This window comes from Pseudopipra pipra, chromosome 21 (assembly GCF_036250125.1).
Source record: "Pseudopipra pipra isolate bDixPip1 chromosome 21, bDixPip1.hap1, whole genome shotgun sequence".
NCBI classification, from domain to species: domain Eukaryota; kingdom Metazoa; phylum Chordata; class Aves; order Passeriformes; family Pipridae; genus Pseudopipra; species Pseudopipra pipra.
Genome location: NC_087569.1, coordinates 4,688,038 through 4,713,941, shown reverse-complemented (window position 1 = coordinate 4,713,941; position 25,904 = coordinate 4,688,038). Strand labels below are relative to the sequence as shown.

At 45.3% G+C, this 25,904-nt stretch overlaps 1 protein-coding gene and 1 long non-coding RNA gene across 5 annotated transcripts in view; one reads left to right on the top strand and one right to left on the bottom strand.

Annotated features, from left to right (window-relative positions):
- LOC135425471 (uncharacterized) overlaps window positions 1–1,571 on the bottom strand; it is a 34,580-nt gene extending 33,009 nt beyond the window's left edge. Inside the window, exons 1-2 of one of the 4 annotated variants that reach the window (XR_010435611.1) lie at window positions 1,319–1,571; window positions 951–1,043 (exon numbers count right to left, since the gene is read on the bottom strand). This is a non-coding gene — a long non-coding RNA (uncharacterized LOC135425471). The remainder of the gene's footprint in view (window positions 1–950; window positions 1,044–1,318) is intronic. The other 3 variants (XR_010435609.1, XR_010435612.1, XR_010435610.1) reach the window with 3 other exon arrangements.
- A 121-nt stretch (window positions 1,572–1,692) lies between these two features.
- The window catches only part of MYL10 (myosin light chain 10), an 88,075-nt gene continuing 63,863 nt past the window's right edge, over window positions 1,693–25,904 (top strand). Inside the window, exons 1-2 of the mRNA XM_064677789.1 lie at window positions 1,693–1,830; window positions 15,398–15,506. The gene's annotated coding sequence lies outside the window, so the exon portion shown is untranslated. The remainder of the gene's footprint in view (window positions 1,831–15,397; window positions 15,507–25,904) is intronic.

The window sequence follows — 25,904 nt, the reverse complement described above, 5'->3', positions numbered from 1 at the left end:
ATGCTCACACAATCGATGTGATAGCCAGGGTACAAGAAAACAGGAGATCCTTAGGATTTTTCTGCACTAAGTATTTCAGGTCTTGCATTATTCCTCTTCTGTCCTGCCCTGACAAGTGATTGGATGGAAGCAAATCTTGTAGAAAGGATCAACACTAGTTGTGCCCAAACATCTGCATGGACTCAGAGTAAAAGAAAATGGAAGTTATAAATACAGGGCACCTGTACTGAGACCTTAATAAGAGGCAGAGTAAGGTATGGCATCCAGGTGTTCTCCAGAGGATTGGAGTTCATAGAGCTCCCAGCCAATATGGCACACAACATCCTTACAATATATGGTAGAAGAGTTGCTGATACATCCTTGAATTTGATTTAAAAAATGCTTGGGAATAAATAGATTTATCCAGGTGTGATAGCCCTGCCCAGTGCATTCCCTACAAAAAAAAGGAGAGGATGGCTGTGCTGAAGGGGAGCCTGCTGGCATGTAACTGGCACGATTTCTCAAGGCAAAACCCTTAGACTGATAAAAATATCAAACAGGATCAATAATCTTGTGCTGGTGGCACAAATTAAGGGCAGCGCTGTAAATGTGGAGGGCCGGAGTATTCCAGGGGAAGACCTGTATGATCCTACAGCATTAGGAAAAGAATGAAATGCAATAGGATGAGAAGCCAGGCTGTGCAGTTTGAGATTAATAAGAGTGATGCTCTGTGGTGAGCAAGACGTTCCTCAGATGGAGACGTCCTCACAGCATCGAGGTTCTCCAAGGGCCTTCCCACGGACACGGGGGGGGACAAAAATAACCCAGCTCGCTTTAGGATAGCGCCCTTCATCTGCAAAAGGGATTATATAACTTGCTTGCCTCTAACAACAGAGGACTAGTTTGATGAACCAGAAGGCCCCTTCCAGTCCTATTGTTCCTGTTATTCCCAAAGTTAAATTAACACCAACCTTGCCTGGAAACGTCGTTCCTGCACCTGTGGAGAGGGAGTTTGCCCTGGAGCTCCCACAATGAGATGTCTCTGTAAATGGGAATTGAAAACTCTGTAAATGGGAATAGAAGAGATGCCAGGTCTGTAATTTAAAAAAAAAAAAAAAAAGTAATAGATCTAAATCCTCCTGATTTGGGGGGCAGAAAGGCTCATAAGGACACAGTGTGCTACAGGAGACCAGCCTTAAATTCCCCTCAGGAGCAGCTCACGGCCTGTGGCACAGCATCTGCCCCCTCAAAGGGCACCCACTGTCCTATGTCACCCTGAAGCAATTGGGGCAGAAACACTCAGTTTGGGAAAGTGACTTTTCTCTAGACAGGCTCCCACCTCTTTCCCTCGGGCCTTCCTTCTCACAGCCGTCCCTGCCTGTCAGGACGACAGGGCCTCCATACCCCACAGACTTCACCTCGTACAAATCCCGGGCCTGGGAGCAATCTCTCCCCCTGTATCATACATATCTATGTGTTTTAATATGGAATATGTGACAGGAGGTGAAATTCAGCTGTGCAGGGCTGCCGGTAGGTTGTGAGGGGCAGGGCAGGGCCCCTGACTGGTTCCGCCGCCATGTTGGCTGCTGAGGGGAGCCGGCCTTGCCCTGGCAGGTGCTGTGAGGGCACCTCTGCCCCCTCAGGGCAACGAAGCTGGTTAAAGTGATACCAAAGTGGGGTAACACAGCCCAGGGTCTGTGGGGTGGTGGCACTGCCTCTGGATCTCTCTTCAGGATACAAATTTAGGTGTAAAGATGCTCAAATGGAGTAACAAAATGGAGGCGAAGCTGTGGCAGTGACTGCCTGAAAGCGGGTGGAGCTATCGGAGCACACAGCCCAGAGCAAAGGAGGGTAAGTGAAGCAACAGCTATTTAAAATGTGTGAGAATAGAAATTGCCCCTCCCTGACTCCCCAACCCTGTGGAGCGGAGGAGAGGAACAGGCCCTCGGTCTGGCAGGGTGAACACCAGCACCTCACATTTAGCGAGCGTCCCTTGTGCTGCCCTGTCACTCTCACTGCTGCTCCTGAAGGTGGGACTGCACGGTGGAAATGGTGTTTTAGCAAATGTGACATCTTTTCCTGAAAGACTGTGATTAGAGAACCTTTAGAAACAGTCAGGGAACCTTTGGAAATTACTGCAGCTGGCATCTGGGTTTCAGGGCAGGGCTGGGACAGGTTCAAGCTGCAGGGCAGGAGGCAGGAGCAGGATAGGGATGGGATGGATGTACCTACCCCTCCACCTCCTGTCACCTCCACAGCAGCAGCAGTAGCAGTTTGGAAGGGGGCTGTGGCAAAGACACAGGTGTCTGCCAGGTGACATGTCCCTGGACATGTCCCTGTGCAGGGAATAAGCCAAGGACACTTTCCTCCTGGGAGGAGCTGCCCCAGCCACCAGAAGGTGCCAGCCCCCAGCTTTCTGTTCCAATTCCCAGCGTGGTTTAGCAGTGCAACAATTTGCTCCCAAGACACAGAGCGGAGCCCACCTACTCATTCCTCTGCGCAGCCATGGGACGATAATGACTCTCAGTCAATGGCGTGGCTTTGAACAGATGCCTGGAGGTGAAAGGATCTGTATTCCATTACTAGCCCCTCCGACTAGCCAGGGTCCCCCAGGTTAAATATTTTTAGCAACAGCTTGTTTACATGTCAAACTTGTCAATGAGCTTCTGGGGCACTGCTGCCACAAAGCTGTGTTGGTGGCAGCCCGTAAGCTTTCTCTATGCACGGAGCTAATGCCTTCTAAAGGGCTTGTCAGATATATTCTTCCCACTGTGTCACAAGAGCAAGACTAATTTCAAAGAAATGCTCTTTATTTCTACTTAAAACTGCTAAGGAAAATATCCAGCACTGTCTTTTTTCTTGTCATCTGTTCGACAAGTGTCTCATAAAACAAATTGAGAGGTTTAAATCTCCGAGACAAAAATCAATAAGAGGATAAGTAAAGAATAGGAGGAAGTCAGCAGGCTGAGATTTATTTCATTGGAAATGTTTTTTCAGTGGATTTACTAATAAATCTAAAGTGGCTGGTGCAGCTGCCTTTGATATGCAGTATCCCCTTTACTTAGATGGAAGCTGCACATGAAAAGGAGCTTTGAATACTGATTTTTACAAGGGTGTAAATCAACAAAGCCCCACACGTTACATATACCACCAGCATCTGGTTCAGGTAGAAGTTAAGAAAAAGGATTTGTTTGTGTGCCAGAGTTTTCCTCTGTAGTTTTGCCATTTTTTGTTTAATATATTGCAGTAGTCGTGATCAGGGCCTTGCTGTGCTGGACACTGAACAATCTGATGTAATAAAATAATTTCTGTCCCAAACAGTTTATAGAGCTTCAAGGGTAAGAAACTCCATTGAAATAACAAACATGGGCTGATCAGCAGTGAAATCACAGGGAATGATGTTTGTGATGGTGGAACAAAGCTGTGGCATCTCTTGAAAATCTGCTCCAATGAGCACTTCCCTTGTGGTGAGGTGAAACTGGGAAAAATTTAAATTAAATGGATGATTTGAAACAGATTTACAGATAAAGAAAACGAAATAAACTCCTGAAACAGTCAGGAGAAGGTCGGCATGGGCTGACTACCAGTCATTTTTAGGTTGATCCCACAGCTGGCCTTTGTTCCAGGAGGAAGGGATGTTCTCCTGAGCGACAACAATAATGGCTGTTACTGAAATGGATGCCCTTTGATGTGGGCATGCAGCAATGGAAAAGGACTGCCCCCCAGTCCAGAGTGCCCTCCCTGCTGCACATCCCCCCAGACTGTGAGCTTTCCAAAGGCCCTGTGGAGGAAGAGGAAGCTATAATGAGCTCCTTGTTGAGTACTAGGAGTGGTTTGCTCCAGTTGGCACACATGACAGATGGCTGTGGGTAGGGAGCGAGTGGCTGGGCTCTGTGGGTGTACATATGTGCTAGGAGGGGTTCCAGGATGGCTCCGTGGCTCACTATTCTATTTCCAATTAAACAAATAGTCCTGGATGCTTTTACAATGTCAGATGGGAAATCAGCCAGAAACCAGCTGATATCTTATTGTTCCTTGTTCTTCAATCGATTCTGCGTCTTTCAAAAGATTTCTCTGCACCAAACATGTATCAGAACATGGTTAAGCTCTGTTGTTCCAGCTCACAAATTTGATGTTAGGAAGAAATGTCGGAAGTGAGAGTAAATCAACAGAAATGGCCATTTTCATCCCCTTATATGGTTTTTCTCAAGTCAACATGAGAAACATTTCACAGCTAACTGTGAAAACTGGCACCTCATTACCTACTTTATTATTTCTTATGACTTATTAAGGGTTATTATCATTGTTCATTATCCTTTTTGATAGTGCATACCCTGGCTATCCTATCGTGTTATTACTGGGTAGTAGTAGCAGACTCTTACATTTAGGTCACTTAAACAGCTTGTATTTAAAGATTCCTATGGATATTAGTCTGAAGGGTGCAACCAGTACTGTGATTTGAAAATGGAAAGAGGGAAAATGTGGAATGCAAACTGTGTGGTTATGTGCTAAATGACTGTGTCACAGAGCCATACTCACTGTGGGGCTGAACTGAGCTTGCATGATCCACCTAAAGTCTGTAATTTCCATCATTTTCAAGCACCTCACATTGGAATCAAGGTAACCTTGCATTAACACAGTGGGTTTTAGTGCAGCCATGTTATACAAACTCACACACATGTATACAAACATTGTGGAAAGTCAGACAACCTCCATAGCAGACAATGCTGCCACTGTTTTCCATAACACACAAAGACACACACTTAAATCTTCGTAATTGAAACAGGGATAATGCATTCCCTGTGTCACAGAGCTTTAAGGATATATTATATGGTGACTTATGGGTTTCACCATAAATTGTTAAATGTCATGAAGTGGTGGCCATAATTCATACAACCCCTGACTCTGTACCAGACATTCCAAGAGGGCAGTACAGTTCTGCAACACGGGCAGGTGTGATCCCCATCTCTCTGAGGAAAGTGCAGAGAATTGACAAAATCCATATTGTGAATCAGCAGTATAGCTAAAAATAGAACCCAAGCTTTGAGTATCAGCTTTTGCCAAAACCTGCCCAGCAGGGTGGCATGACAGGACTGCCCAGACCTTAGTTTGACTTCCAAGTCAAGAGCGGGACCCTTCACGTTCTGGCAGTAAAGCAGTACCACAGAATCACAGAATGTGCTGGGTTGGAAGGGGCCCACAAGGATCATGGAGTCCAACCCTTATGCAAGAACACCTCTGCTTTTCAGCTTCCCTGGAATCTCTGCAGAGGGAGAACGTTGCAGGCTGTGCTCCCACCTCACCACATCATCTCCACAATGCCCTGTCTGGCTTTGCACTCAAAATCCACCACCCGTGTCCTGACCCTTTTCCATCTCTCACAAGATCAAAGTCCCAAGAACTTGAAAGACACACAGTGACATGATTTGTCCTCAGGGGAGCATGATGGCTTCTGAAATTTCCTTCTCCCCTGGATGCCACACTGTCCCCCTTCCCATAAGATGGAAATACTGATTTTGTCTCTGATCTGGCTTGTGTAAATATATGTGAGAGAATAGCTAATGTCATTGCACAGGGACACAGAGCAAGAAGTTGCAGAGAAGAAGGGGATATTAACTCTTCCACTCTTTTAGATTTCCAGGCTGCAGTGTAATCCTACAAAATTAAACAATATGATCAGGATTTCCCCTTTTCCTCGTGACCTGACTTTTTAAAGCTAGGGCTAAGAACTGCAGCACATTTCTTTTCCCAAAGCAAAACACGATCCTGGATAAAAGTCAGTTTAGTTGAGAGAAAAAAGTAAAACAAAAATAGATCTTTTCCATAAACAAAGCTGCTTTCCATTTTGCTAACATAAACAGGCAGATGCATTAAGAGATCATGCCACCCAAGCCCTGGAAAAAGAAGCAGGAAAATATATTTCTGAGTATTTTCCTGAAGGTGCAAGGATGGCTGAGCCTAAGGCAAACAGAGCAGAGGGACAAGGCTTTATAAACAGGGCAGTTTTACAGTTTCACCTGAGATTCAGAAGAACTATCCTTCCATAGTTAGGTCAAAAGCAGCATCCTCTCCTTCCTAAATGAAATCTCTGCTTATAGTAGGAACCTGTGCACGTGGTATGCCTTCAGTCACCCTAAATTTTCACAGAAATATAGGTTTTTGCAGTAGTCTCTACGACTGTGTAAACAGAATTTCAGGTCTATGGGCATGGATGTGGAAAACTGGATGAGGCAAAAAAAGCCTTTCAGAAATTGAAGTCTCACCTTTGCAGACTGAGAGGCTACAGGGAAGCGCTGTGTGAATGAAATCTCCTCCCCCAAGGGACCAGGGGATAAAACAAGAGAAATAAGAAATGATTGGTGTCCTAATGAAGGGCTGGATTTGCTGACAACCCAGCTGAAGTCAAGCAGCTGGGATGGACCCTGTTCTGTTAAAGCCCACACATCTTTTACTCTTCTCTCTCACTGAAATCATTCCTTTAGTGGGAAATTGGTCCTTGTATAGTGCAAGACCCACATACTGTTTAAGCCATCAAAATAATCTTTCTGTAATTGTCTGGAGATGCCCACAGTCTAGATGTCAACAGGCATCTGTAGCTAAATGATGCTTTGCAATAAATCACACCCAGGAGATGCTACAGTCTTCTGATATAGATACATATATATATATATATATATATACATATGCATGCATACAGGGTCTGTAAGAGCAAAGCTCCTCCAGGGTTTGGTACCATAACTGCTTCAGATCAATTTAAGACACAATGAGTACACCCAGTGCAAAAATGGCTTCTTCCACTTTAGCTGGTGCCTGAAAAGAAGATTTGGCATTTAGTTTCAATATTTGGATTCAACCTAAAGATCTGTCCAGTGACTCAAATGCCACTTCTTCAAACTGTCTATTTGGAAAATGGTCTTCAGGATGATTTCTGCTTTTTCTTGCTTCCTCTTGGGCCATAAATGCAGCAAGAAGGGCCTTCTGCAGAAGACTTTGACCCTCTGTACAGGAAGTTCAAGTCTATGTGCAAATGAAAAATATCGTAGCCAATATTTCATATCTACAGTTGTTTTGTTCCTTGTTCCCCATATTCTCCACCTTCATCCTGGTTCAGCTTGTGTAGGAAGTGTATTTAGAGTAGTAGTTCCTCTGATTTGTTTTTGATAATATTTAGGTGCCTCATCCCTCTGTCGCTTGTCTTACAAAGGAAGTGCATGGAGAGAACCAGTTGAGACAATTTTATCCTTTCTGATACTTTTTTCTCCTTTACTCCCCCAGTCCCTTTTCCTCCCATTAAGAACAAGTCAGTGAGTCACAAAGCCCATTTTCACTCATCCCAGCCCCACAGGCTCACCCACCCCAGGGCTCCCTGACGCTTGATCTTTGCCACCAGGAGCCTCCAATTCTGTGGCCGGCGCTGAGGCCAAAGGGAACTCTGCAAACCAGTTATTCTCTGCTTCCCCCAGGAACAAAACCGCGGCGATGGCACTGCCCTCTAAAGATGTGTGAATCGGCATTAAAGTGCTGACCTGTTCCACACTTCTGGGACCCTTTGAACCGCGGATCTTTGAAGCCGGGGCTGTAACGAACTCGTGGATAATAAGCCGCTGCCCCATGCCAGGAAAGGCAGAGGTATCAGGGACTGATGGAAGCTTCTGAAGGCACAAAATGCTATTAAAAACTGCGAGGGACTAGAGAAAAAGAGACAGTGAAAAACAAATCTCCTTGCCATGCAGTGATACGTCTAACTTTGGCAAGTTAGAACTAGGGGCGCTAAACCGGATTTAAAGCTTAAAAATTTTGGGGTGGTTGGTTTTGCTGAAGTTGGGGCTTTACCAGGAGAGACACTTAGTTCAGCTCAGGGCTTTCCTTGCCTTCCTGCACCATTAAGGTGTTAGGGAGGGGAGAACCAGCCTGCATAGCAATAATTATTATCAATTGTATTGTGCTTTTTATCTTCAAAGTGCTTTACAGACACAAACTAATTATTTCTCTGCAACACCCCTGTGAAGAAGATGGTAAGTATCATTATCTCTGTTTTACCGATGGGGAGACTGAGCCAGAGCATTTAAGCGATTAGCCCGGGGCCACAGGGGCAGTTAGTGTCAGGGCTGGGAATGCAGGAGTGTCTCTGCTCCCAGTCAGCACCAGGCAACATATCTCTTTAGTAGGAACAAAAGGGAACCTTTCTCCAGACTTGGAACCTAAAAGGAGCTCATTTTTTTTTGGCAAGGGATTATAAACTCTTTCTTTAAAATGTAATCATAATTGGGAAAAAAAAAAAAAAAAAAGACTGTGGAATAATGGCACCAAAGAGGGTTGAAAGCCAACATGTCTGCTTTATGGGTAATCCTAGAATTCAGAAATTTGGGAAAATTCCTGGAAAAATTGTGCGGGGGATGTAAAGTTCTGTTTCAGTGCAAAAAAAAAAAAAAAAAGTGACATATTTGAAATTTCCCATGGAAGGAAAAGTAAATTATAATAATTTTTAAATATCAAAATGTTTCATTACAGACGTTTCAAAATGAAACTGAACCTGAAAGTCTGTGCTCTGAAGTTCCCAGTTCAGACATGGCTGCAGGGCTTTTAAATTCCTGCATGCCTATGGGCTCTCAGGGAGGTTCTCAGGGCTTCCACAGGTATGTTGGTCGTCACCTCCTGGCTGAGCACAGCAGGAGCTGTGCAGAGCCTCTGTTCTACCCACGTGAAAATACCAAAGTCGTTTGGCACTATCTGCACCAGAACAGAAAAGGAGCAGTCAAAGAGGTCCAGATGGGAAGCATCCCATCGGTGACCCTGAGTGACAATCCACCACGTGGGATGCTGCTTGCCTCCCTCCCTCAAAAATGAGTTCTGGATTAGGGATGCTGGGAAGGAACACACACAGGGAGTGAGTGCTCCCTTTTCCATGAGATTCCCTTTGTCCTGGCTCTGACCCCGAGAGAACTGAAGGGCAATCACCCACCTCAGGCACTGACTAAGGAGTGGAGCTGGAGAGAAATTGAGTTTTCAGGGCAGAAGAGTAGGAATAAAAGGCATCTTTTTACTCTGATTTACATTTTTTGTTTGGAATCATGACCTGATGGAGAACACAAGACTTTTTTGCACCGTTCATCTCACGGTACCTAAGAGGTACTGAAAAAATGACACTGAGTCAGGGTGACACTTTTCAGCCTGAAACACTGAGGTAGATCCTCAAACAGAAGCTGCCATGAGGGCTGGATTTTCTAAAGAGCTCTCTGGCACTTCTTAAAATCTAGGTGGTGATTCTGGTGCCTAAATGGGAGCTGAGCTCCTGCAAACCTGCTTCTGATGGTGCATGCTGAGCTGTTCTGCAAATTCTGGCTATCATTGCTCTGCATTCTTGTACTTCCTGGTTGTGAGCTGTGCTGGGAGCAAAACTATCAAAGCACCACAAGGAAACCACTCCTGCTATAATCAGGAAGCACAAAAAATCTCAGGAGCCAAACTGTTCAGCCCCTATTCCTATTTGGATGATGGTTGTACCTCTGGTACTGCTTTATCCTTATATGGATCAAAGCTGTGCAATGGCAGGTACTAGAAAAACCTCTAAAATAGAGACAATCCCAACACTGAATCGTTTACAATCAAAATAGAAGATGAGGCAGAAAGTGTGTGCAACAGATGGACAGATCTGGCATAAGGAATCCACAGGATAATCTTCTAGTGAGCGTCTCCAGCATAGTTTGCAGAGCAGAAAAGAGCAGTCAAGGATAAGCTTTGCCTCTTACCTTACCTGACCCCTAAACCTTTTGAGATTTACCCACAACAATTAATTATTCCTTTGACTGGCCAAGATGACTCACAGCTGCTCATGCCATCCCAAAGCTCAAGATCTAAGTAAATTCATTGAAATTAGTGATGGCTTCATTCCAGGAACCTTGTGTTTAGTTTTGATTCAAAGAAGCTCCTCACCCTTCCCACCTCTTGTTTTTTCCCTCTTCCAGCCCTCAGCAAATGTGAAGCTATAAAGCTTCGATCTAATAGTGATTAAGACTCAGGAATGGGAGTCATAAGATCTGAGTCCTATTCTTGTCTCTAATACAGGGTGGTTTTCAGTGAGTCACTTCCCCTTTCTCTTACTCAATATCCTTGTTTGTAAAATGGGGTTAACAATACTGACCCGTCTCACTGAAAAGTTGTGGATTCATTAATATCTGGGAGCATTCAAGTATCTGACATTCTGGAGCTTTTCCCTGGCTTTGGGAGCTCTATATCTGTGATGACACTCATTGCACAAAGACCCTTCACCGCTCTCCTTTGATATTTTAGCCTTTTAGGAGGACCAGGAATTATCAATGTCAAACCTTAGCAGTTGAAAATAGACATTTCAGACCTTCAAACAACATCGTCCTTCAAGCCCTGATCTCAGTTCCTCCTTTGTAGGACAGGAACCTACAGCTTTCAGAGCTCAGTTCAAACTTCTTCTTCCTTCACCAAAGTCTGTCCAGGTGAAAGCTGACACTGTATCCATCTCTAACTCCCTTAATTAGGTTTTTCCATATTGGATCAGTGGGCTAGACAGCTTTGAAGTTTGCTTTACCTAATTGCACACAAATCTTTTGAACAGAGAGCCTGCTGTTGGTGGGCTGGGAGGGCTTGAGGATGGTTCAGTCAAGTGCCTGTCCAACCTCTCCACCTGTAGGAAGGTGGAGGAAAATTCTTTGAGGTTCTCAAAAGACTGAAAGCCCTCATTTTTTCCAGGAAGAAGCTGGTTTGTGTGTAATGCCCAGCTGGGCAGCCCTCTCTGTGCACTTCTCCTTTCCTCTGGGTGATGCCACCCAGCAGCCATGACTGGCTGGGAGCTACAGCAGCTGCACCACCAGCCTGAGAATCTCCTCCTGAGGGAGAGGTTGACCTCAAGGGCAGGAAGGAGATACCTGCAGAATCATCACCTTCCACAACTGCCTGCAAGACACACAGGAGTGGAGTGAGGGGTTTGACTCCCCAGAGTAACCCTGGCAAGACTGTGGAGAGAAAGAAAAATCACAGGGAGGAAAGGCAAGCAGAGGAACTAAAAGTGGTGGTTTGGGTCTCTTCCCTGCCCAGGAGGAACCACAGTGCTTTTCTTCTGACAGTGACTCCCTGAGTGGAATTGTGGTCCTGAATCATGAATAGCTGCAATCTGAGGATTTGAAGCTTTTTTTGCAAGACACAGGAGGCACCTCTGACATAGTACAGTGTGTGTGTGGTCCTGGTTGAAAAAGTGTATGAGGCAAAAATAAGAAAATGTAACAGGATTTTTTCTTTGACTAGATCTTGCTGGGTTTACCATCTTAGTTCTAGACTTGCCATATACTAAAAATTCATAGAATTGTTTAGGTTGGAAAGGACCTTTAAAGACGATCTAGTACAACTTTCCATCACAGGCAGGGACATCTTGCACTAGATCAGGTTGCTCCAAGCCCTGTCCAGCCTGGCCTTGAACACTTTCTTTTGTGGGGCACCCACAACTCCTGTATGTTTGGTTTGTGAGCTCGGGGCTGGAGCTGCAGTCCCAGCTCATGGGGCAGTGGCAGAGGGGCTGTTCCAGGGGCTCCACACGCCTGGCTGAGCCTGTTTGGAGCTCCTGCAGGGAGACACAGGGAGCTGGGCTGCAGTGATGGGCACTTGGCACTGCTCCTCTCACCTGATTACACCACCCCTCCCCTCTAGTGTGACTGGCACCGCTCAGCTTCAGTGCCCACAAACCGGGCACGTCTCCAGCCCATTATTAGTTACCTTATGCCTCTGTTCTTGAGATCAACTGTCCCACTCTTCCCTTATCTCTTCTCCTTTATTGTATGTTATTTGGAAGGCAAACTTCACGTGAAGGATCACATCTAGCTAAAAGTTGTTCATTCCACAGCACATAAGAAACATTAATAATAGCAATAGTCTAATCAATCACAGGGTCACAGTAACACAGGAGTTAATGTGCCTTAAGAGCCTATGTCAGCTTACTGAATTACAAGCAAACATATTTGATACATGAACTAAAGGACTCATGTACTTGCCAAGACTCAAGGCCAGATCACAGATTCACATTTCTCTCTGACACTGCTGCTCATTCTAGACCTCCCCACAGCAGTGTAGGGTGGCTGTTCTTTCCCTACACCTGGAGCTAGAGGTGTTAGCAGCTACAGGAAATGCACACAAACAAAGAGAGGAGCTAGAACCTGGTTTAAAGGAGGCACTGATTTAAAAAAAGTTTTCTGGGTCTGATGTTTTAAAGTTTGGCTCTGGGATGTCAGTGTTTTGGAAATGTGGCAGGGGGTCATTTAGTTAATCCTTCATCCACTCGTAAATCGAAAGTTCTGCATTATCAAGGAATCTCAAAGAATTTCTCCTGGTATAAATCGTTATTACTCTGCTGATTTGAAAGAGGAAGGAGACAAGAAAGATGTCCTGGCTGGGGGTAGGTTAATCCCCCTGGGCTTGCCAGACTGATGAACTATTCCCTGTTTTGCTACAGATTTCTTGTGTGACCTTGGGCAAATCACTCTCCCTCTCAATATCACAGCTTCCCATCTGTAAACTGGTGAGAGCAACAACCACCCTGCCCCAGAGGGGTGTTTGGAGGATAAATATGTTGGAGGCTTGGAGCTGCTGGAGCACAATAGTGACAAGGTTCTGACAAATCCTGAAGATAGATAGAAGCTGACAATCAGGCAGACTGCTATTAGCAGCTGATTCATTCTCTCTGCTTAATGCATATTTTTAGCAGGCTGTTATTGACTAGACAGGCACACAAGTCTGTCAATTAACAACGTTATAATGAACTAAATCTCTGCATCAGTAGCCTTTACAGGGTGAATTCAGAACTCCCCGACCCCGTGGCACAACACCTGCACTGCTAATAAAGGGTGAAGGTTTTCCTACAAGTCAAGTGGAGATACCATGTGCCCAGGCACAACTGGCATTTCCACCCTGGGGTTCTGAGCAGCTTCCTGTGCAGTACAGTGACAATTAAGAAGTCTTAGGTGGCCACGGATTTATTACAATGTGTTCATAAAACCTTGTCAAAGCACCATTTCAATACAACTCATGGCCAGACACTGCAGTGATTGGTGCTCAGAGCCCCTCTTGCAGGCTGCAATATGATCAGGGAACACTGCTTAATTGTATTTCTTTTGCAGAGTGATGAAATGTAAAGCTCTGCTCCCAGCTCGCTGCCTGGCACAGGAGCCTCAGCAAATATGTGATTCTCGCACTGCAGCTGGACTCTAATGACATGAGAGGTGTTAATGCAATGCAACTGGAACCTTTAATTAGCCAGTGACTAATAAGAAATCTCTCAAAGGGTCCAGGAGAAAGAACCTTATTCTTCATGGAGAGTTCCCTGAACTGTGCTTAGAAACAGGGACAGACAAATGGCAAGTCTGAGAAGAGAGCTGAGTCCCAAAGCTGCAGTGCCTGGGAGAGGGTTTGTCTTTCCTTTGGCAATTACCTGCTCAGGCAAAGTAAGCAGAGAGAGGGACAATAACCCTGGGCCCATTGCTGACTTGCACTAGTTGGTACCTAAACTTGTTCCACATCCGGCAGGCAACTGGCTGAACCTGCTGATGAAACAAAAAGATTTGGCTTGACTTTGAATGTGTTTGTGTTCAGGGCAGAGGAAGGGTGACAGACAGACAGACAGACAGACAGCTGTCTCCCACTTGCTAATTGAACGGAGACTGGCAGACCTTAATGTACCTTGGGGATCACTTCTGTTTGATACAGAGCTTCAGACCCTGATTCTTAAACTTTATTATCAAAAATCTTTTTCCTGCTGAACCGTCCAAGCTGAAAACCACGCAGGCCACATTGCCTGGATTTTCTGGAGCAGTGCACAATGCAGGCAGGGGTGGGTAGTTTGTCACGTTACTCGGTGCTGTTCCTGCCTGGTTTTCAGACTGATGCAGATTCAGCCTTGTGTCACCATCAGCTACATCAATTTTTCTCCACTAACTATGTCAACCACGGGAAGAAAGGGAACAAGGGCTAATATGACTTATATGATATTACCTGGCAGCTCAGAGGTAGGAGTAGTCTGCAGACAGAAGAGAAAAACTGTGTCTGTGTCTTTATTCACCCTTTCTCTCAAGCCCTTGACAAAACTTGGCAGTGCTGATAACACAACATCAGTTACAGGGGATTTAAGGTCAGAATAAATCACTTTCCTGAAGAAATTAAAAAATCAATGTCATTACTCAAACCATGGAATTTACTCCAGCAATTTCTCCCTCAAATACCAGAGAAGTTAGGAAGCTGTGGAGCTGCTGAAGGAACCGTGGGGCTGCTGAGAGCACTGGGGGTCAAGGCAGAATGTCAGAAAACCAGATGAAGTCTCATATCTCATGTCATATTCCAGTGGAAAGGCACATCTGGTGCCTACAGCAGTGCAGTGTGTGTGAGGGTGAGTGTGCAAGAGTGTGTGTGAGTGTGTAAGAGTGTGCAGGTCCATGTGTGTGTCTGTTCTGCTGCCTCCAACAGGCTCCCAACTCTGCTGTGCAAGGCACGGCCTTGGGTTTCTCAGGTGCAAACGCTGGTTGCACTGGCCCTAAGCTAAACCAAACCAAAATAAGAAATCCCCTGTGAATTAAAAATCACCTTTTGCCAGCCAGTTCTAATCCTGAGCCCCCCAAAATGCAGAAGGAGCTCTATCAGTGCCTTTGAAGCCTGTAAACATATTGTTGCTGCCACCATGCAAGCCCAGGCAGTCCCAAGTCTGTTACTTCTCTCTGTTCCTGCTCTTCTGGTTAAATGCACCTGGGAATAAGTAATTGTTTATGTCATAAAAAATTCATCATAAACAAATGGCATGGGCAAGCCAGCTGAGCAAATGCCGGGAAAATGAGTTAAAAAACCCTGGGATTGGTATAATTGGTAGTGCACTTCTCGGGATTGGGATGAAAGCTGAGTGTTTTATATGAAAGGATAAGGGGGGACAGGCACTGGGTGTACCTGGAGAGAGAAAGCATTCCATGTGTAACTGTGGCTTGGCAAAAGCACGGGCACTGTTGTTAGAAACACACAGAACAGATCACTGGCAGAGCAGAGGAGTGATGTGATAAGCAATTGAAAGGCCTATTTTAAATCTCTCCCAGCGATCTCTGATTTACATCAGTGCAAACAAGGGCAGAGACATGGCCCAAGTCAGAGCTGTAGGCATTGTTCAAATGTCTTGGTTGTTTTGTTTTGTTTCCTATATAGATAAAAGATAAAGAAAGCATATATTCTTTGTTACATAATGCTCAGTGCTAAGGGACTTTCCAGGTCCTAAAGCTGAGGCTGAAGGAGTTGCCTTACATGTGGAGTTGCAGCTGATCCAAGAGCACAGAAAATAAACAGTACATGTTCCTCCATCCCTTGAACCCTGTGAGCTACTTTTGTGGTTATCATTCCCTTATTGCCTTATCTCTTGCCATGTTTACAGGATTCACCTTGTCTGCTACCCTGAGCCTTCTGCCAATCCCAAAGGATCTGGGAGCACATGGAAGGTTGGTTGGAGAGCAACACTCGGAGCGGCGGGCGGCAAAGCAGCGGTGAGGAGACAACAGATGGAAATGTCAGTGGGACCGGGCAGGAGTTAAAGAGCCTTGTTGTTAACGCTGTGCTGAGCAGGGAGCCCCTTAACCAGGGGGAGTGTGTGCAGGGGAGAGTCAGGAGGGTCCCTGACACTCAGTGTTGCTGGGCTTTTCAGCCAGAGTCAACTGCAGCCTGATTAGATTTAGAGCATTTCTTCTTTGTCCTCTCATTAGCAAGCAATAAAGCATGATGAATGGGCATGAAAGAAAACAGATCTCAGACCTAAAGCATCCCGACCAGGTCTGCAAACCTAGACCCTTCCAGAGCAGATAAGACACTTCAACCATTGCTTTGCTTTTTCTTTCATTCCTGACTGGGTCAGGGACAGCTGTTTTTATGGATGCTCAGTCTTTGCACCGTGGTGGAGTTGCCCACTGGTGGCAGCCTCTTCCAGACTGTTGGTCAGCCTGAGTCTGGTAGGATCCTGTCACACCCCCCTTGGTCCCAAATGGACAGATGCACATACCAAGCTGTAAACACATTTCTCAGCAATTAAGTGTCCTGGTTAGGAACCAACCCAGTGGCCATATCACAGGAATTTCAGTTGCCCAGGAGGTAATCCAATTTTCCTATTTGGCCACTCATCATTTTTTAACTGAGTGGCAAAAAGTTTCGTGTGGCTGCTGAGAGTTACATTTGTGTAACAATGAAGGGGCTGCCAAATGGCTGCAAGTCAAGAAGTGCACTGAGCCTAATCCCAGGAACTACAAAGCCAGTTCAAGTGGTATTTGGTAACCCTAAGATAACTTTAAGAAGATAAAAATGAGAAATGCCTGCTAAGATGGAAGTGTGTTCCTCTACACTAAACCAAAGTGAAAAAATCCAAGCTGAAAATATTTGGCTGCAGATCTCCCTGTGCTGCTGAGTGTGCTGCACTTGGTGTTCCTAACAAAGGACATTCCCAAACTGGCCTGGATGGCTGCAGCATTGCTCTAGTACATGATGGCATCTGGATTTCTTTGGGATTGCAACCTCTTGTGTTGTTTGCTGGGTTCCTTAAACACCTAGCTATTGACACAAGTAATTTAGCTGAAAATCTCCACTTTCCTGGGAAAAAAGTCCTTCAAAGGCTGCTTAAGTGCTTAAAATCATGGCCTCAGTGCTCTCCCAAGGCTGCAAACCCCAGAGGAAAATAAGGCAAGCCCCCTTAACTTAAACTGAAAATAATGATTTTTCCTCAGTCTCATGATTTTTGTTGAGCCTGACTCATGATTTTGAATGCTTCAGATTTGCAGTACCCCATGATGTAGATACAACCTCTGCAGGACAGGTCCAAACAGCTTCTTAAAAACTGTTTATTAGTTCTCCCTTCCATTGTCCTCCCTTTTGTCGGGTGCATTTAATTAATTAATTTTACATATTCTTTATGCCTGTAATTTAAAAAAAAAATACTTGTGGATTTAGGGCACCAATAAAAAATCCTTTTATTTTAAAATTGAAAGATGAAAACCAGTGTAATGAACTTGCCACTTCCTTAGAGTTCTGGTAAGTTGGGTGTGATCTGATGGTACAGAATGATTCATGGGATAAAATTATAGACTTATGCAGGTGTGTACAAGAGCCTGGGTGGGGTGTAGTCAAACAGGGAATTTTATATGGCAATAAACATGGGCATGTGGTATAAAGAAACTGTACTGCCTTAAAAATAACCTTATTTTATTTTATTTTTATTTGATAAGGACAAATTGAACAACCAGAATGGTCAAATACAGACATTGCTTTCCTCTTCTCCTGACAGAGTCCAACAGAGAGAGCTCAGTGTACCTTTGAGCAGGTGGGACCTGGGTCTGTTCTTAGCACCAGGAAAACCCAATGTGCAGCTCATGCCTAGATTCTAATTCCCAAACTCTGGTTTTATAGGAATTGGACAACATGGCAGTGTTTAAGCTGAGGTAAATCATCTGAAGAGAGCATTTTTTGGGCTTTCTCCTTGCACCTCTGTCTCACAGAGACTGTCAGTCTCCTCAGGTTCTGGGGAGGCCCCATCCAGCCTGGCTGGTGGACCATGGGAGAAAGCCCTGCCCCTCTGAGCAGGGAGCTGCATCTCACACCTGATCACAGTGCCAGATACAGGGAAGGTCAGAAGGCCAAAGGTTGAGAAATCTGGCTTGCAAAGCAAACAGAAATGTTTCTGTTTGCAGTCAGAAATGCTGACTGTACATAGAGCCACAGGAACTTCCAAACCACAAGAATTGCCTCTCACTGCTTCCCTCTTCATCTTCTGTTCCTCCACCACCAGCCTTTTCTCTTTCTTGCCACTGTTGGCCTGAAATTATTCTTGCCTGAAGCCCCTGCTGTCTGAGACAGCCTACACACGTCTGCCTGAACACCTCTGCTGCTTTCAGAGCTCATCAGAAGAGAGCTTAAAAAAAGAGAGACTAACTTGGAAGCTGGTATAGAGTTATACAGCTCTGCTGAAATCAGGGGAGTTAGGCAAATAAGAATTTTTCAAATGTCAGGGACTGATGTTTTGCTCTTTTTTTTCCTTCATGCAGTTTCTCTCTCCCTTTGTGGTTTGTTATCATTCAGCTCTACAAAGCTTTGTTTAACTCTAGGAAAGGCCATAGGAGTTGGAATTAGATCCAATTTTGTTTGCACAAGAGTGTGTGGCTAAGGCTGGGCCTTTGAAAAGGGTGTATTATATACTCTGGAGGTTTTGGAAGATCATCATAACTATTGCTTGAGGGTCAGACTGTACCAGGCTCATTCTCATAATATCTTACTCCACAGATAGTCCAATTTGCCAGAGACACAGTAAGAAAGAATCCTTTCTTGGAAAGGATAACTGTCACTTGTCCTAATCTAAGAGGAGTGTGTTTTATGGGATGTATGGGGCTCTGGACCACAGGTGGTTCTTAGGTAGGAACCATTATCCTAAATGCCAACATTCCCCAGGTCATGACTAGAGCTGTATTTTGGGCCTTGGGAGTTCATGGGCTCCTCAGCAAAGAGATGACAGAAAATTACCATATTTTGTACCAGCCAGGTGTAGTTTTGGGGCTTTTGACAAAGTCAGGGAAGGTGGTAGGGTGTGATCACCTACTGACATCTTCTGCAGGGAGGGGAGAGGAGGTGCTGGAGGGCACAAGGGGTAACATGTAGAAGTACAGATCTCCTCCCATCTCCCTGCTGCCAGCCCAGCACAAATCCAGCCTGTTCACGTGAGCGTAAAGCCCACCCCAGACTGTCCAGAAAACAAAATCAGAATGCAGTACTTTCTCTGCATAAATAACTGGTAATTCCTGAGGAAATGGGTCCCAGATTTCCCTATGAATTGGGGCCTTAAGTTCTGACATAGGGAGCTATTCATGGAGGAAATTCTAATTGAGTCAGGTTGTGCTTTTTTCACAAATTGTTTACGCTCTGTCTGGGTCTTTACTGGATTCCTGAAGGGACCTGTGTTGCACCCAGGTGCTGTGGAGGGCAGGCAGATGTAGGTGAGCACTCCTTGCATGCAGAAGTCAAATACTAAGGTTAGGAAGCATATCTACGGTCCATAAGAGGGAAAGATCATCTGGTCACCATCTGGGGCTCAGGGATGGCTCTCTGCACTGAAAGAGCAGTTGCTGTGCCTTGCTGTGTTTCCACAACAGCAACCAAAGATGGTGACATGGAGACAATTAATGCTGACTGCCCACTCACTTCCTGATTATTTGTTACATGTGCTCCAATGTTTTTAAAAAGAGGGGCTGCAACATAATGGATCTGGAGTCTCATCTCTGACAGGTATGGTCTGAAGTGAGTGGAGTTATCCCGGTGTAATCTAAGTTAAAAGGAATAATCAGGCCCTGTTCTCTATGTTGAAATTCTCTCATGAAACGCTTCCCAGAAATATCAAAGAATATTAAAGCTCTTTGGGAGCAGGGACTCTCATCCTGTGTGTGAACAGTGTCCAACACAATGGGGCTTGCTCTTGGCAGAGACCTCTAGGAGCTCGAGCAGTACATGTAATAACATCTAACTACACCTCCAAGACATGGTGCAGGGAAGTACATGGTGTTAACTCACCTGAGTGCCTGCCTAACCTGTGATTTAGAGGGGCCCCTCCCTCAGCATTCAAAGGAGGAAATGAAATCTTCCCCAGGGAAGAAATATCCCGACCTTCCAGAGGCAGGGGCTGTGTGTATCGGATACGAAGGAGAAGCAGGAATTGCACTGCTTAAGGTTCAGTTCCCCAGTTTGGCTACCTGGCCTTTGGCAAATCACTTAATTACTCCATTTTACAATTGCCCAATTGTCATAATAATTCTTTGCTTTCCCATAGCAGGGTGGGGATGGACAGAAGGAGAGCAAATTCGTCCTACCTTTATGATTACAGTGCTCCAAAGTGCTGTGGTGAAAGGGCAAAGGGGCAGCAATAGATCACATTCATCTCTGCTGGCTGGTCCCTAAAAGCATTTACTCACCACACTGAGACTTGCTCACTGTCTTCAGTGGTAACTCCTTAAGGAAACAGTTTGTTTTAGGTAACGTTTTCCAAAGCACCCAAGTGAGTCTCCAAATCCCTTTGAAAGGGAAGGAATCTCAGAAATGACATTTCAGAAATAACACCTGAGCCCTCAGCTCATTTGAAAACATCTGCATCAGTTTTTTGCCCGTGTGAAGAGGATGAAATTATAGAACCATCAACTGACCCAAGGAATTTAATACTCATAATAGTAAAATCTAGGAAATTAATATCCCATAACTAGCATGTCACCGAGCAGAGAACTCTTCCCTTTATTGTAAAGATCCTATCAAAACCCTCAGCAGACTTGCCTGATTCACTAGCCATGAAATCTTGGTCTCATCCTTTGATCTTTCTTCAGGTACTACTTCATGTAAGAATAAGGCAGACTCCCTTGGCTTGCCTCCAGCAGGGAGAGACTAAGAGAGTTTCTGTGCTTCTCTAGGCTAATTAGCCACTTGCAGGACCCCAGAGAGGTGTAATCCACAGTTTTCCTTCACTACATCCATTCCTCTAAAAGCCTGGATCCTGGTCTTTACTTCAGCACTGTGAATTGTGAGGCTGTCAGAGATTTCTAATCTCCAAATTAAAATAAACTTCTAGCAAGTTCTCATAGAAGAGCCGTTGTGTGGAGATAGGTGAGCAGTGTCTGAGGAGGTTTGTAGATACCTGAGGTATCAGATGCTACAGAGGTACAAAGTGTTACCTTTCTTCTCTCTGCACAATCTCTCCACAGGCTGCACGTGGATGTCTCAGGAATGGAAAAGGGAAAGGCAGAGAATCTGTGGGAAAAGGTGCATCCCATACCCTCAACCTCCACAACACACTTTTTTTTTCCTACCTCCCTAGAAGTTATTTTGCTTTCCTATTGTATATCTAACTCCCAAGGAAAGACCTTGCTGACTCAGCCTGAACCCTTTTTTGTTGAGTCACCTCCTTTAGCTTCCAAATTAAAAGGCCAATAATTGCCTGTATATGAAGATTTAGACAATTGCTGCCTTTTAACCTCAGCATGAGTTGTACGTGAAATTCCTGCTGTTCTCTGTGAAAAGACTAACTTAAGAGAGATTGTAGTTAGAGACCAAACTATTGGATGAGCTGTTCTGCCCTCTCTCATGGAGTCAGGGCTCCAGACACTGAGGTCCCCCAGTGCAGGATAAACCCTGCTGGAATGCTGCATTCCAAACCAAACTTCTCAGGAGAGCTAAGATCTGATGCCAGATCCAGCTGTAGTTATGCAGGAATGTATCTAACATCAGGCAAAGGACAACCTGGCCCTCTCTGCTGTGAGCTCTGTGCATCTCACTGTCCAGTGGGTGCTGAACTCATTTGCCTTTCTGAGCCCCAAATACTGGAGCTGCTCTAGTGCTTTGCAGGAGCCCAACACAAATCTGTCCTCACAAGCAGCAACTGCATCCTCTGCATCCTCTGCCCCACTGGGTAATCTAACAGTGCTTCTCCTTCCCAGGCCTTGCCTTTCCTTCCTGTCATCTCAATCCCTCTGCTGGGATCACTTCCTTCTGTTTATACCTGATTCCCCCTGCTTCTATTCCTGTCATCCAAGATTCATTATTCTCAAGGGACACTGATGCAGAACATGAACCTCTCCCTATAAGCCCCTCAACGTCTTTTGCTGTTACCTTGAGTTGGGGCAGATAATGTAAAGTGGGAGGAAGGACATGCTGAAGACACAGAAAAAAGAATTCCAGTCTGAGTTTGTACCTCAATTTCTTTCTGCCTCTGTTCCCCAAGTGTATCAATACACGTGATGTTTCTTTTCCTGCCCTTGGTGCTATGGAGACAAGGTGGTTTAGTAGGATAATGTCAGGGTGCAGCAAGGACCATCAGCTCCCAAAGAGCTGGGGAACTCACAGGGATAATGTGGCTGCAAGGTCAGGGTCCTCACCAGGAAGGGGCCCCATCCCACAGCCCTCAAGGATGGCAAGCAGGGCAGGCCTGGGAGTGGCAGTCAGGCTCAACCAGGAGTCCAGATCATCAGACAAATTTGTGGTGACGAGGCAGGTCTGACCTCAAGCCGGGAAGTCAATCCAGAGGTCAGGATCAGGTCTAATAAGGCAAACCAGGGTCAGACCCAGCCCAGTTATCAGCAGGCAGGTCCACAGTGATGAGGGAGGCCTGAGGTCAAGCTGGGAAATTAGTCAAGGGGTCAAGACCAACAAGGCTCATGGACAGGCACCAGCAGGTCTGTGGGGGAGCTGGAGACAGTCCCTCAGCTTTGCTCCTGTGGTGGCTGAAGACCCAGGGTTGAGCTTCAGTGAGGCTCCCAGGCCCATGGGCAGAGGATGGAGGCTGCAGGTCGGACTCATTAGGGCCATTAAAACTTATTAGTGCTCTCAAGGACCTTACAGAGAGATACTACTTCTGGCTCTGCCACTGACTTCCAGGTGATCCTGAACAAATCCCCTCCCTTGTGTTTCTCCATCCTACCTGAGTTTCAGCTGGGAGAAAGACCAGTACTGTCACCTTCTCCAAAGCTTCAAATTAGCAGATGGGAGCAGAGGATGCAGCATTATTTTTCAGGATGCTAGTAATTGTAAGATGTGCACCTATTAGGAGGATGGGAGGCACAGTAGCTCCTCCACACGAGAATCTTTTATTGTTCACATGAGTAGCTTCTCATATTTTCCTCTAACAAGCTTCTGAGTATTTCCGGCAGAATTCCTGTGAGATTAAACATCATATAAAATGTATCTGTCTCACGCAAGATATGACTTGCTTTTGAACCATCAGCAATCATCCCAGCAATTGCTAGGATACAACTGTATTTTTTTATTGTTATTGCTATTTTCCCATTTTCCGTCCTGGATCTTGTAAGATGCCAGTCCTATCACTAATTATGCTAACAAGGTCCTGGGCTTGATTTAGAGGCTCTGTTACAACGCCAGTCTCTCCGTTTACGTCTCAAGTATCGGCATGTTTATTGTAGATGTCTGTTAAGAGAAGCTACTTTTTCTGTGCTTGTCTGGGGAGTGAGAGCAGGAGCCAGGGTTGGAGGGGAGTAGTGCAAACCAACGCACGGAAATGAGGAAAAGCAAACATCTGCTACCTCTGCATCTTCCTGGCAAAAGGACTGACACTGCCATGGCTCACAGAGCTTCCCAGGGACACGTTACCTTGGATTCCATACAGCCTTTCCCCAAATCCAAACCACACAGATTCATGAAAGCAGAGTTCACTGCTGAGGGCTGGCACCCTGTTTGGTGTGTTGATAACTTTGCAGAGCTGATGTGTGTATTAGTCACCCTTGCTGGTTCATTGCTGATCTGAAAGACAGAGGTTAAATAATTGCGAAAGCCGGGCTGATGTCACCACGGCGCCTGACTGGAGCTGGTCCTTGGGAACTGCTGAGAGAGATGCATTTGCTTTGCTTTTGCCCAGGAAAGGGGTCGCTCTGAGCAGGAGTTCTCAACCTTTCCTCACATGTACAGTCCAGTGCACAATGTCTGTGTGGCTGAGTCACTCCCACCTTCGGAGCCGCTCCTGAGGAGCTGAGCCGTAGACAACGTGTCTTCCCTCTTTTTCTTTGCTTCTCCTTGTTCCTCCCGGCCTCAAGGCATCATGGAGACTTTCAAAAATCAGGTGTATACATGTACATTTACAAGGGCCTCCTGTATACACTGTGCCATGTGTGCAGGCCCCAGCACACAAGTCAGGATCTGTTTGGTTGTGTGTATAAGGAGAGTTTTCTTGTACAGGCCTGTTTTACTGACCATATCATGTGTATACCACAGATAAGCCAGGCATATATCATGTAACCTTGTATATGTGTATGGGCCTTTTCTACTTACTGTTTAACATTGAGAATATGTCTTGGCTCTGTAAGAGACATAAAAAAATGAAGACAGAGCCTGCCCTAAAGAGTTTGTACTCTAAATGTCAGACAGAGAAAAGACAGGATGCGCTGTGGTGAGAGAGACTTCTGATGTGTTTGTAATTTAAATAGGAAAAAACCTAAACTTGCTTCACAGGAAAAGAGTGTGTGCCTGCTTGTTTTTAAGAGGACTTTAGAAAAGAAAAAGCAACAGTTTTATGACAGCTCGCTGGGGGAGAGGCTTCTTTTAACACCTGCACAGAGGCTCTGGAGAAGGAACTGGGTGTACAGGCCAGTGTGGTCTGGAGCCTGTGCCTGTTGTTCCTCTGTTCTCTGAGTGAAATTCAGTTCTGCCTTCTGAGGGTGCAACTTGCAGCTGACACCAGGACTGGCTTTATTGGCCCATGTGCCAATCCTTTTCCTCCTGGAGCTGTTCCCTGTGGCTCTGTTGCGTTTGCCTGCTCGGTGTCTAATCCCTGTCTTGCGTTGTGTTTTATGCTTTTAATGAGAAGGGATAGACAGCAAAGCAAAACTTTCATGCTGTGATCATAGGAGAGGAGCTATTTATTTCTGTGTTTCATGTGATGCCATGAAAACAGTCAGCAGTCTTACAGGAGAGCTCTGCAGTATCCACAGCACCTTTGCTGATGCCAGCTGACATTCTGGAGCACATCCCCTTGCACTGGTGTTCTGCATCCTCACATGGATGGTCAGGCTGTGGAATCAGAAATCAGTGCAAAGGGCATATTTTATCCTTTTTTAGGTGCACAGGTTTTCAGGTCTAAAACTTCTCAGATTCTGACTACAACTTGTCAATGTTTTATTATACATGTACATGTTTGTATTTTAAGAAGACGAAGTGCTGGGTGTGGGTATGTGCTAATACTAAAAGAGAAACACAATCATATGAAGCTTCCTAGAGCCTTACACTAAAATACCAGAAGCATTGTGTTGAAGTGTACATCTGACTCCAAAGCATTGTGTTGAAGAGGTATGTGGAGAAACCTTGGTCCACTTGGCTGCTAAAGACAGGAACTTCTCATGGGTGTCTTTCAAAGTGGTCAAGCTCACAGATGAAAGCAGGACAGTTCTATGGGTCACACCATCTTAGTGAGACACTGTCCCAGCTGGAGAGCCCCTGGTGACATTGTGGGGATATAATGTCACTTGGGGAGCTGTTTCAAGGAACTAGAGCCTGTCAGGAGTTTGAATTCCCTGAGTGGTGTCTATTCTGCCAGCTCAAACCTTCAGGAGACAGTAAAGCCCAAGATCCCAGATTATCCCAACTCTCTTCACACTGGCTTTTTCTTCTGGTTTTACTGCAGAGAGAGACTCAGTTTCTCTGATTTAAACTTATTCCACAGCTCTGGAGGAAGTGTGAACACAACTGGGTCTGTTTCTGTGGCCCTGTGAGCTCAGAATTCAGCACAGTGTCCTGAAATTACATATGTATATGATCATACAGCAAATTTAATACAGCAACCACATCCTGATCACTTGGAGGGAAGTTAAAATAATGCAGTGATACATCCAGAGCACAGGGCAGGTCTCCTGACCCCTTGGTGACAGCCATTTCCCAATAGTGATGACCAGGCCAAAGCTGATTTGGTTGGTTATGGCAGACACCACACAACAGCCTGTGGGAAGCTCTGGATCCCAGAGCTGAGCTGGATGTGCCCAGCACAGAGCAGTGTAATGCAGGTGGGACTAAACCCTCCTTGCCTGTCTGCAGCTGTACCCTGGCAGTCAGACCCACATTTCCACTTTGCTGATGACTGAGACAAACCCAGGGAGGCTTTGTGGCTGGGCTTAGTTGAGCACAGTGAGGCTCTGACCACTGCCTGTCTTCTGCATCCAAAGCAGGATGATCACCCATCTTGGAAACAACTCTGTGATTAAGGGAAGAATGCCCTTTTGAAGGGACAATTTAAAGAAATGTCATTTCTCTTAGCAAATCGTCTATTTTTTCTCCTAATCTTCACATCTACTACCCTTGAATATACAATTCAGCCCTGTAGACTTCAATTTGTTGCTGAAAATAGTACTTATGACCATTTTGATACTTTTTCAATACAT